This window comes from Rattus norvegicus, chromosome 19 (genome assembly GCF_021556685.1).
Source record: "Rattus norvegicus strain SHRSP/BbbUtx chromosome 19, alternate assembly SHRSP_T2T, whole genome shotgun sequence".
Lineage (NCBI taxonomy): Eukaryota > Metazoa > Chordata > Mammalia > Rodentia > Muridae > Rattus > Rattus norvegicus.
Genome location: NC_141552.1, coordinates 36,562,597 through 36,575,769, shown reverse-complemented (window position 1 = coordinate 36,575,769; position 13,173 = coordinate 36,562,597).

The following is a 13,173-nucleotide window of genomic DNA, read 5'->3' as shown; positions in this document are numbered from 1 at the left end:
TTAGCATTCAACAGTTGTCACAAAATTCCTTAGGAGGAAGACTTGAAATCATTATGGTGCTAGGAACAGTGTGGAGACCAGTTGGCAGAGGAAAGTGAAATATTGGAGCCATCAGTGAAGAGAACTTCATGCTGCTTGTGGGGTGCTCCTCTCTGCACCAATGTCACCAAAGGAGCATTGCTCACAGGCCTCTGTAAGGTATACCATGAGCGTTTATCAGAAAAATAAAATAGTCAACAGATAGAGGGGGTGCAGGTAAAGGGGTAGGACGAGGCTATAAACATCACTAAGTGGATAGAGTAAGGTCCCAGCATTTAAACTCTGGGTCATGGGTCACCCACCAAACAAAAAAGCATCTATCATAGTAAAAACTGAATACTTTATTGAATGCGCACACTAATACGGATCACATCCATAGCCCAGATATTGGGGGAAGATCCATGGCCCTAAATATCTTGCTCTCAACTTATATAGCTAAAAATAGGAAAGAAAGAAAAAAGAAAAAGTCAAAACAAAAAGCTCAAGCTTCTCATATGAGGACTGCAGGAAGTGTTATCTGGTGGTCAGTTTTGATTAGACATTTTATTTAGAACAGTGCACAGTGACCCTTAATGTGATGGGTCTTATATAAAGCTTTTTGCAATATTGGAATTTTAACAAGCCTCATCCAGAACATACCGCAGAGGAAAGGATGTGATCACCATGTCCTTTCTCTCTATCAGGTTATTTTTGCTGCATCCTTGATTGTCAGGCATATTACATCAACAATCTGAAATAGCTGGTGGACATGGAACAAAGTGGCTCAAACTATAGTTGTGGGTTACACACCTCAACTGTCAAAGGCTAATGCTGTCCTCACAGTCCTTGGAGGCCACTCTTGTAAGTCTATCTATTGGAAAGTGGAAGCAGGTTTATCTGAGCTCAAAGTGAACCTGGCCAGCCAGAGAGAGGGCAACATGTGATACTTGAGACCCTGTCTAAAACCAGCACAGAAACCCACACTTCCTTCAAAGCATCATCTACAAATTCTCAATTTTTTTACCATTCTCTCCATACCAGTCTTTCAGTCTGGAATGAAAAGAACTGGAAATGATCTTCCTATTCAGAAGACCTTGATCTCTCTTTCCTTAAGTCCACATTAAGAACACATGCAAATGGACATCACCATCTGAACAGCTTAGGATCATCTACTCAGTATATCTAGCCTAATACTGTGCCTATGACAATCTCAAGCTTCCCTGAGTGTTGCTGCCCCAGCAGGAAGAATGAAGACTGAGGTCAAACCCCAGTGAACCTTTCAAGGGGTTAGAAGAAAGTCATCAGAGATACTCCACTTCTTTGTCCTTAGAGTAAATCAAGCTGACACAATGTGAACCTGGTGGGCTATTTGACCAGACATCTTTCTCCCAACCCCACCTTTCTGAGTTCAGTCCATGGCAGAATTCATTCCCCACCATTGTAGATATTTCTTTGTATAATTCCACAAGAGCCAGGTTTCTTTGGTTTTTCCTTTTTGTAGAATTATGTGTAGTCAATCAACTTCTGCCCTCTGTAAGAAATGAGTAGAGTCTATAGTAACTGACCACACTGTATTTGTGTATATAAGTACATTAGTGGAAATCCAACATTACTGAGGAATTGGAAACCAGTGCAGTGTCCTTGCCTTTCTGTGCCTTGGCCTGGCTCACAGGCAGCTGGGGACAGACTTGAGATCCTCTTCAGGGACAGAGTGATGTTGAATGGGCACTGAGCAGGCAGAGAAACACAGCTGAGGCAGCTCCTTTCAGTTATCAAACACATCATGGATGCCAAGAAAAACACTAATGAAAGAACAAAAAAACCTGACAATGAACTGTGTGGTGCTGGTCACATACCCTGTTATGTGAGGTTATGAGGTTTGTTAATCTTAACAAGTTCCCCAACTATGAGCTTAACATAGGACCCTTTAGATTCCAGGAAAATAGGAACAATTATGTGTAAAATGGCCTGAGTCAGGGCCCATAGACAGCAGCATTTCCAGCCCTTGTGCGTGAGCCCATGTGGATTTTGCAATGAGCTGGGCCTAGCAATGTCCAGGACACAGTTGTGAGCTGTTGCTCTGGTTGAACTGTATTGGTGTGTGCATTCAATAAACTACACCTATTTAAATGAATTCAGTGTTCCTGTGGTTTGAGTCCAGACCTCTTGACACCAAATCTTCCCTTCAGCAGCATTTAGGAGAAGAAGCTAAGGAAAGGTGACATCTTGCCATAAGTTATGTGACAAGAGGGATGGTGAATGATCCCTTGTGATAAGAATCAAGGTTTCCTCTGTGGTATTTAGGTCTATGTCGGCCCTGTGCAACAGCTTCAAGAACCCATTTCTGATTTTCCTTGGGATTCCTGTGATGATGCACTCAGACATGATTAGAAACAACCAAAATGGTAGTCAGAGTATTTGCTTTATATAATGTAGGGAGCACTGCAAACTCATGTTTCAGGGTATTTGATTACATTGTAAGCCCCAAGAATTTTTTATTTACTTAAAAAAATGAACCTCTGGTAGTGTGGGTCAGCACTGACACAGACATTTAACTCTAGAGCTTGCTGATTTTTATTGACAGAGAAACTGCATAGAATTGCTATAGGGACCTGTGTCTTAGGTCTGTTTCCCTAGTGTATCCTCTACATCTCTCATGATGGTGATCCTGTTTCTGGCTAACTATATGTCTGTTTACTGGGCAATTGAGTTTAGTGACACGCAAATATTATTTAAACCTATGTATTAAATTTTGTCATTTTGTTAATGTTTGTGGTTTTCCTTGGCCTCTTTTGATTGACTGTCATAGTTTTCTTAAATTATTTCCTGTGTCCTCTGGTATTTTATGCTTCCCTTCAAACTAAAGTATTCCTTTTAGGATCATCTAGAGAGCTGTCTTACTGGTTATACATATTGTGTTAAATTTATTTTTAGTATGCATTAGTCAGCACAGTAGCTGGGCAGCTGCCTGCCCTCCATGGTATCAGATCTACTTTCCAAACAATAATGCTGAACACTTACTGGCTGTGTAGCATCTTGGCTGCTTTTTGTTCCACTTGGACAGCCCTCAGGACCAGGCTCTCCTCTCCCTTAACCATGGCTGCTGTCCTCTTCCTCTCTCCTCTCCATCACACATGTTCTTTTTTTATTCTCTGGCAGCTTCTTCTTCCTTCTTCCCTCCTCATGATCCTCTCTAGCAAAGCCCTCAGAAACTCACCTCCCCCATCTCTCTGCTGTGCAGCTGTTGGCTGTTGGCTTCTTTATAATCACAGTTAACTGAGAGCAGGGTCAGCTTTTTTTGGGTTAACCAGTCTTGAGTTCCACAAATTAGTATTAAAATACAAGCAGAATTAGGCCAATACACTACAAGGATTTCTTTTGTTTTGTTTTGGTGTAAGTTTTCTTTTACCTTTTCAGTTTTTATTTTATTTTTGGCTATTTTTTTAATTGGTTATTTTATTTATTTATATTTCAAATGTCCCACTTTTCAGACTCCCCTCATCAAATCTTACATCCTATTTCTGCTCAGATTTGCCTATATGACAGTGTTCCCCCACCTACACATATCCATTCCCACCTCACAACTCCAGGATCTCCTTTTGGTGGGGCAAGAGGCCTCAGTGTAGTCAATGGCCTCCCACCACATGGATGCCACTTAAGTCAATCCTCTTCTACACCGTTACCTAGAACCATAGACCCATCCTTGCATACACTTTGGCTGGCAATTTGGTCCCTAGGAGCTGGGGGATTGGTGACAGAGGGTCTGGTTAGATATTAAAGACCAATGATTGCTGCTTTCTCTTCTTTTTCTGGTTGTAGATGAAATTATGTTTGTGTGCTTGTCTTTTTGAAATATTTGAGAGATGATTAATTTCTTGGTTTTTCTTGGGTACAGATTAGCTCATTTTCTTGGAGTTTTCCTCCTATTATCCTCTGTTGTGCTCTCTTAAGGAAAAATATTGTTTAAATTTGGTTTTGTCGTGAAATATCTTGGTTTCTCCATTTATGGTGATTGAGAATTATGGTGGGTATAGTAGTAGCCTTGGTCTGCATTACAACTGCCCAATTTTTTCTGGCTTATGGAGTCTCTGTTGAGAAGTCTGGTATAATTCAGATAGGTCTGAATTCATTTGTTACTGGATATTTATACCTCACCCGTTTAATATTATTTCTTTGGTCTGTGCATTTAGTATTTTAATTATTATGTGAATGGAGGAAATTTTTCTGGTTAAATTAATTTTGTGTTCTGTAGGCTTGTTGTACCTTTATGGCCTTTTATTTCTTTACCTTATGGAAGTTTTCTGCTATGATTTGTTGAAGATGTTTACTGAACCTATGAACTGGAAATCTAAATTCTCTTCTATATCTCTTATCCTTATGTTTGGATTTTTAATTGTGTCCTGAAATTCATCCATGTTTGGATTCAATAAACCATACATGTTTATCTGAGATGGGTGTTTTGTGCTTTGTGGGTGACCTCCTTTACCCCAACTGTTCCATTCAGTAGCACGTTGGATAATGAGACTTGGTCAGGAATGGTGACCTCTTCCCATAAACTATATGAAAATAGGGAGGTGACTTTATCTGTATCAAGTGTCAATAGTCTCCTGGGTGGTTTTGGTTCCCAGTTGGCTATATGCAACCTTTTCCAAAGAACAGGTTTGATGTTCCTTGGGATTCCCATGATGATGCACACAGACATGACAGAAAAAGACCAGAATACACATGAGAGAACTTGATTTCTATAATGGAGAGAACATTACTAAGTTATGTTACAAAATATTAGATCACACAGTGATCTCTATGAATGTATTATTGGATGAAAAACTAGTGTGTGGTATAGAATCGCCATGGCACAGACATTTAAAGCAAGAGCTGTTTGTTCACTGTAAACATGGACTTAATTACTATATGGCTTACCTACCACACACCTTTATTGCAAAGGTAAAAAGTGCATTAAGGTCCAGAGCAGATCAAAGCACAACTTGAAAGGAAATGAAGATAACTAAACCAATGGAAAGTCTTTGAGTTGAAGGGTTTTTAAGAAAGTGTGCAGAGGGAGCTACAATGCTCTTCCTCTGGGGGAACAGTGAATTAGGAAGGACAGTTGGGAGCTTCACTTGAATTCAGCATCTGACTCCTGAGACTTCATTGGTAACAATAGGTGTGGAATTTTGCATTGTAAAACAACACATTGGCTCTGCAGCTTTTGGCAATACCCATGGACAGAGAGATCACACCAGCTGGGAACAACATGAAAAGAAATCAGGTTTCCTTAAGTCACCTGAGAAGTCCTCAAGGAGAGAGGAATGAATGGGTAGCACCATAATAAAAGGCTTTAGGATCTCGCATAGTGCTACTCTAGGTGCCTTGAAAATAGAAGCAGAAAATGAAAAACTAAATGACTTCACAAGAATTAGCTCAATTATGATTATGATTATTTCATATTGGTATTTTATACTTGATTCATTTTTAAAAGTTTTAAAATAAGAGCCTTCTGTTTTAATGTGAGGCAGTCTGAGAATCACAAAATGCTTACAACCCCTATATGGGGCCCAGCATCTAACACTATGGGGCAAGAGATTCTACTTTTAACTTCATCACCATCGACAGCTTCCATTTAACCAGCAGGTGTCCATGCCAGGCAGACACTGAGCAGGTTGTATGTTCTGTTAATCTCCACAACAACCCAATTCAGCAGAAACACCTCCATTTTACAGGTGAAGAAACCTCAGCTCAAACAAATGAGTGTCAGGGTCCCCTCAGTCTCACTGACTGTCACTTAGACCCACATCCTTCTCTGTAAAGGGAAGCCATGGGCCTGATGTGGGCTGTGCAAGCTGACTCTGCTGAGATGATCAATGCTATTCTTGAACCTGGGAGAATTTAAGACAAGGTGACCCACACACTCCTGGGGTAGATTCTGCCTCTGGGTCCTAGGGTGGGACACGGTATCCCTTGCTGTGTGTCTACTCATCTGAGGAGTCTGTTCCCATGTGTCAGCTTATATGGCAGTGGCCTCAACATTACTAGTGCTAGAACCCTTTAATACAGCTCTTCATGCTGTGGTCACCCCCACCATAAAATTATTTCATTGCTACTTTATAACTGATATTGCTAGTCTTATAAATCATAATATGCAAAGTATCCGATATCAAAGTATCTGCTATGTAATTTCTGTGAAGTGGTCGCATCCCACAGGTTGAGAAACATTGCCCTGTAAACATTTATTTTTTAGGAAAGGCCTTCATCTCAGAATGACCTGGAGCAGTTGTAACAGCAGAGAAACCCTGAAGTAGTGACAAGTTTTAGCAGACCTGAAGGCTGCTTGCCTTAATGACAAAAGAGATTGCTGGCTAAAGGCACAATCTCAAATCACTGTCCTCAGGACATTTCTTGCCTCAGTTTTCCCCCATTACAATTCTGTCTACTTGTTCTTATCTGTCCAGGAAGTCAGTCCCTGTACTCTCTAATACAGACAGAATGCTAAAGGCAAGAATGTTTTCCCTCTGTCGACCCACAGTCACTTCTACAGAAGTAAGTTCAAATCCCCTGAGGATAAACGTGTGTCTCTCACATAGTGTGTGAGACTTTAAATGTCATCCCTTTGAGTTGACAAAAACCAACTCACACTTCAGATTTACAGCTGACCAACAATTATTTTCAGGAGAAAACAGAGGCTGGCCAGGCCTGCACAGTAAGACCCCTGCCTGGTATGATCCCACCCACAGTAGACTTCAGCTCTACCTAGCACCTGTTATCAGAAAAATCTGACCTTAAGGTTCTGAAATCCATTCGCCTATGTATTTGCTGTATTCTGGGTGTGTCTCTCAGGAGAGATCTACATACCATTCCTGTCACCCTGCATTTATTTGCTTCATACATCTTATCTATTTGGGTGGCTGTATATGTATGGGCCACATGTGGGGCAGGCCTTAAATGGGTGTTCCTTCTGCCTCTGTTCTAAACTTTACCTACCTATTCCCTGCCAAGGGATTCTTGTTCCCCTTTTAAAGAAGGAGTGAAGCATTCACATTTTGGTCATCCTTCTTGAGTTTCATGTCTTCTGTGTATCTAGGGTAGTTCAAGCATTTGGGCTAATAGCCACTTAACAATTAGTGCATACCATGTGTGTTCTTCTGTGATTGGGTTACCTCACTCAGGATGATATTTTCCAGTTCCATCCATTTGCCTATGAATTTCATAAAGTCATTGTTTTTGATAGCTGAGTAATATTCCATTGTGTAGATGTAACACATTTTCTGTATCCATTCCTCTGTTGGGTTCTTTCCAGCTTCTGGCTATTATAAATAAGGCTGCTATGAACATAGTGGAGCACGTGTCTTTTTTATATGTTGGGGAATCTTTTGGGTATATGCCCAAGAGAGGTATAGCTGGGTCCTCAGGTAGTTCAATGTCCAATTTTCTGAGGAACCTCCAGAATTTCCATGATTTCCAGAATGGTTGTACCAGTCTGCAGAAGGCAGGAAATAATCAAACTCAGAGCTGAATGCAACCAAGTAGAAACAAAAAGGACCATAGAAAGAATCAACAGAACCAAAAGTTGGTTCTTTCAGAAAGTGAACAAGATAGACAAACCCTTAGCCAGACTAACGAGAGGACACAGAGAGTGTGTCCAAATTAACAAAATCAGAAATGAAAAGGGAGACATAACTACAGATTCAGAGAAAATTCGAAAAATCATCAGATCCTACTACAAAAGCCTTTATTCAAGAAAACTTGAAAATCTGCAGGAAATGAAGAATTTCCTAGACAGATACCAGGTACTGAAGTTAAATCAGGAACAGATAAACCATTTAAACAACCCCATAACTCCTAACGAAATAGAAGCAGTCATTAAAGGTCTCCCAAACAAAAAGAGCCCAGGTCCAGAAGGGTTGAGTGCAGGATTATATCAGATCTAGAAGACCTCATACCAATACTATCCAAACTATTCCACAAAATTGAAACAGATGGAGCGCTACTGAATTCCTTCTATGAAGCCACAATTACTCTTATACCTAAACCACACAAAGACCCAACAAAGAAAGAGAACGTCAGACCAATTTCCCTTATGAATATCAATGCAAAATATGCAATGAAATTCTGGAAATCTGAATCGAAGAGCACATCAAAACAATCATCCACCATGATCAAGTAGGCTTCATCCCAGGATTGCAGGGAAGATATAATATACGGAAAACCATCAACACAATCCATTATATAAACAAACTGAAAGAACAAAACCACATGATCATTTCATTAGATGGTGAGAAAGCATTTGACAAGATTCAATACCCCTTCACGATAAAAGTTCGGGTAAGAATAGCAATTCAAGGCGCATACCTAAACATAGGAAAAGCCATATACAGCAAACCAGAAGCTAACATTAAATTAAATGGAGAGAAATTTGAAGCAATCCTACTGAATTCAGGGACTAGACAAGGCTGCCCACGCTCTCCCTACATATTCAATATAGTTCTCGAAGTTCTAGCCAGAGCAATCAGACAACAAAAGGAGATCAAGTGTATACACATTGGAAAAGAAGAAGTCAAAATATCACTATTTGCAGAGGATATTTTTACTGACATGTGTGACATGAGACAAAACAGTCCATGTCATCCCTCACCTGAATAAACTTCCTAAGAGTACAGTGTAGTTGGAGGGTCCTTCTTTGCTCTCCAAGATAGAGAAACATTTCCAGTCTTCAGACAAGTGTGTCAGCCATTGTCCAGTGACTGTCTTGAGATATCCACATTGTCAGCTGTGTGTCGTCATCCAGCATGCCCTGTAATTGTTGTAGACGATTAATAGGGTTCCAGCCATAGGATTTAATTCAGTGCTACAGTACTTGCCAAACACACTCAAAGCCCTAGCTGCCACCCTAGTCCTGTGTGCGCTAGAAAAAGAAAATAAAGAACCACATTGTCTATCAAGTTTCTCCTCCAATAAAAGGAGAATCTGCATCCGGTCTTTTAAGTAACTCTAAGCCCCAGCTTCCCCACAGCTCCCTCCTTCCATTCCATTATTGGTGCATTTTCAGCAACGCTCACTTTATTCTTGGTGTACAAAGAATATGCACCATGTCAGTAAAGTGTGTGTGTGTGTGTGTGTGTGTGTGTGTGTGTGTGTGTTCATCCATGAACTCACTATAAACTTTTATCAAATTCCCCAGAACACCATAGAGAAACCTGTCGATGTGCATGCAGAATTATGTTACTACTGTTCCATGGCACCTTGCAGGGAACACTGAAATAGTGGGCTGCTTTAATAGAGCCTAAACCAGGCTATGCATGGTTTTCGGTGAGATTGTGATGTGCAACACCACAACAGAGATCAGCAGAAGCTTCATTTATTCCATGCTGCTCTTACCAAGGTGAGGCAAAGCCTCATCCCATAGAGAGTCTGGTAGGATCTGATGAAGGGCAATAAACTCAGGGTTGAAATCAAGCCTTTAGAAACAAAGAGAAAAATACAAAGTCAAGGAAAGCAAGGGCTGTCTTTTTCTTCTTCTTCTCCTTCTCCTTCTCCTTCTCCTTCTCCTTCTCCTTCTCCTTCTCCTTCTCCTTCTCCTTCTCCTTCTCCTTCTCCTTCTCCTTCTCCTTCTCCTTCTCCTTCTCCTTCTTCTTCTTCTTCTTCTTCTTCTTCTTCTTCTTCTTCTTCTTCTTCTTCTTCTTCTTCTTCTTCTTTTTGAGAAGATCCACAAGAGAGACAACCCCTTCCTCAAACTAACAATGCACAAGAGAGACAATACAAAAATTAAAAATCAGAAAGGAAATGAGGGACATAGCAATAGACACTGAGCAAATTCCAAAATCATTAGTTCTTACTCCCGAGGACTTTACACCAGAAAACTGAAATATTTATTCGATATTGTTGATTTTTCTAGACAGATAACAATTATGAAAGTTAAATCCAGATCTGGGAAGATATCTGAATAATACCCCTAAGAAAATAGATACACTCATTAAAGGTTGCATACATTATATATTATATTGCTTTCTTTTTGCACGATTAAACCCCTTCGAGGACATTGACCTATGTTATAGAAAGTGTTACGTTTAAAACAAAAGAACAAAGAAAGAAATTGTGGAGTCACTGAGAGACACTTCCCAGACAGAATCAAGGAAAAACGGCTGAGAGAAGCAAGCAGGGGCTGGAATGCTGCCCTTGAGAAGAAAATGTTTTTTCTCACTTTACCTTACACTATGTTGTACTATGTCCTATTTTTGTGGAAGCGGCTCTCATGCTCTCTGGGTTATGACAAGTATATTGTGATACTAGGAAGAGGGGTGATTTGCTATACAGATATTTTAAGAAGAAGCCTTTGCTTAGTCTTACTTCTTTGCCTAGTCTTGCCGCGGTCGTTCCTGGTATCATGGGAATAACGATCTTATTATATCTTGCCAAAAGGGAAAGTGAGGTAATACATATTCATGCCTATATAAAGATTAATAAGCTTGCAGCTGCATGCAGTTGCATCTGCCTTTGCTCTGCATCCCCTGTGTCCTGGTTATTTGTGACCGTACTTGGGCCCCCAACACACTAGATGTTGACAAGCATCAACCTTCTCACTGTCAGGTTTATTTTTTTTTTCCTCTTTTGGAATTATGATGTGGAGGCATATTACAGCAACAATATGAAATAGCAGGGTGGCATGTATTCAAATTGCTGTGTTTAAGCTAGATGTGGGGACAAGACCTCAAAACGAGCTGTTACGATGGGCAACAAATAATGTGTTTGTTGCTGGAATTGAGTTGCCTCAGCTGTGTTGCTCTGCCCGCTCAGTGTCCATTCAACCTCACTCTGTTTCTACAGAGGAACTCAAGGTTTGCCCCAGCCGCCTGTGAGCTGTGATATGGGCAGAGAAAGGCTAGGACACAGTCCTGGTTTCCCACTCCTCAGTTATGCTGAAATTTCCACTACTGTACCTGTATATACAAGTACAATGTGGTCAGTTATTATAGATATTTGTCTATATCTATAATAGAGGGCAACAATGATTGACTATACCCAATTCTATAAAAAACAAAACTCAGGAAACCTGGTCCTTGGCAGCAATGTACCAAGAAACATCTTGGATCGGGGGAGGGAGGGTGCATGAATTCTGCCAAGCAATGAACTCAGATAGGTGGGGTTGGGAGAAAGATGTCTGGTCACATAGCCCACTAGATTCACATTGTATCATCTTGATTTAATCTAAGGACAAAGAAGTGGAATATCTCTGATGGCTTTCTTCTAACCCTTGTAAGGATAACTGGGGTTTGAACTCAGTTCTTCACAATTTTTGCTGGGGCAGCAACACTCAGGGAAGCATGAGATTGCCATAGGCACAGTATTATGCTAGAAATGCTGAGTAGATGATACTAAGTTGTTCAGATGGTGATACTCATTTGCAGGCATTCTTAACCTGGACCTAAGGAAGGAGAGATCAAGGTACTTAGAATAGAGAGATCATTTCCAGTTCTTTTCTACCATTCCAGAATGAAAGACTGGTCGGCAGAGAATGGTAAAAATTCAAGAATTGGTAGATGATGCTGTGAATGAAGGGTGGGGTCCGTGCTGGTTTTAGACAGGGTCTCAATTACCCCATGTTGTCCTCTTCCTTGCTCGTCAGGTTCACTTTGAACTCAGATAAACCTGCTTCCACTTTCCAATACACAGTCTTACAAAGGTGCCTCCAAGGACGGTGAGGACAGCATTATCCATTGAGAATTGAGGTATGTAACCCACAACTATAGCTTTATCCACGTCTACCAGCCATTTCAGATCGTTGCTGTAATATACCTGACAATCAAGGACACAGAAAAATAACTTCATATAATACAAGGACATGGTGATCATATCCTGTGTTGTTCTGTATGTTGTGGATGAGGTTTGTTAAAAAGACAATATTGCACAAAGCTTTATATAGGACCCATCAGATTAAGGGTCACTATGCACTGTCATAGCTAAAATGGCCTAGTCAGAAGTGACCACTGGATCACTCTTCTGTAACTTCACATGAGAGGCTTGTGCTTTTTTGTGTTTTTTCTCTTTCTTTCTTTTTTTTTTAAAGATTTGTTTATTTTATGCATATGAGTACACTGTAGCTGTCTTCAGACACACCAGAAGAGGGCATCAGATCTCATTACAGATGGTTGTGAGCCACCATGTGGTTGCTGGGATTTGAACTCAGGACCTCTGGAAGAGCAGTCAGTGCTCTTAACCACTGAGCCATCTCTCCAGCCCTTCTCTTTCTTTCTTTCTTTCTTTCCTTCTTTCTTTCTTTCTTTCTTTCTTGTTTGTTTATTTATTTGTTTATTGCTTTCTGTGTTGTCAGGAAGATAGTTCAAGTCATGGAACTGCCCCCAAAATCTGAGTTATGCATCTGATCAATTAGTATTAGTGTATGCATTCAATAAAATAACTTGTTTTTTTTTTTTTACTACGATAGATGGTTTTGTGTTTTGTGGGCTGACCCATGAACCAGAAGAGAAGATGCTCGTTTCTTACTCTGTCCACTGAGTTATGTCCCTAGGCTTGTCCTACTACTTTGGCTGCACCCCCACATCTGCTGACCTTATGTTTTTCATATAGAATCGCATGTTAGAGCTCAGAGAGTCCTGTAAGCAATCCTGCTTTGGTAACTTAAGTGCAAAGAGGAGAGCCCCACACTCAGCCTGAGGGTGCATTCACTGGTGGATCCAATATTTCAGTTTCCTCTGCCAACAGATCTCCACATTGAGGCCAGGACCACAATGAATACAATTCTTTCTCCTAAGGAATCTGGTGGCAACTGTCAAATGTTAAGCACAAAGCTTCAGGTTGTACCCATAACACACACCCACATTGCAAACTACCCTGCAGGCTATTTCTGGGTGTGATTTCATGCACCTGCACAGGATGAGACAGGAGACCTCTTTGGCTACTTATTTGAACTGGTGTGATTTCTCAGTAATCTTTAATGGGTAACATTGCTGACTGAGGAGAATTTGATGTAGGATGAAACATGTCTGTGCAGGGATTCGGGAGGAAGCACTCATTTAGATACATAGCAATGACTTAGGTTTTTCCAATCAATCCTAGAGCCAAATTTGGCTTTGGAAGCCTGTGGTGCTCAGCGGTTATGCCACAGGGAAGTCTCTTAAAAAGGGCACATCAACTTTTGCTCAG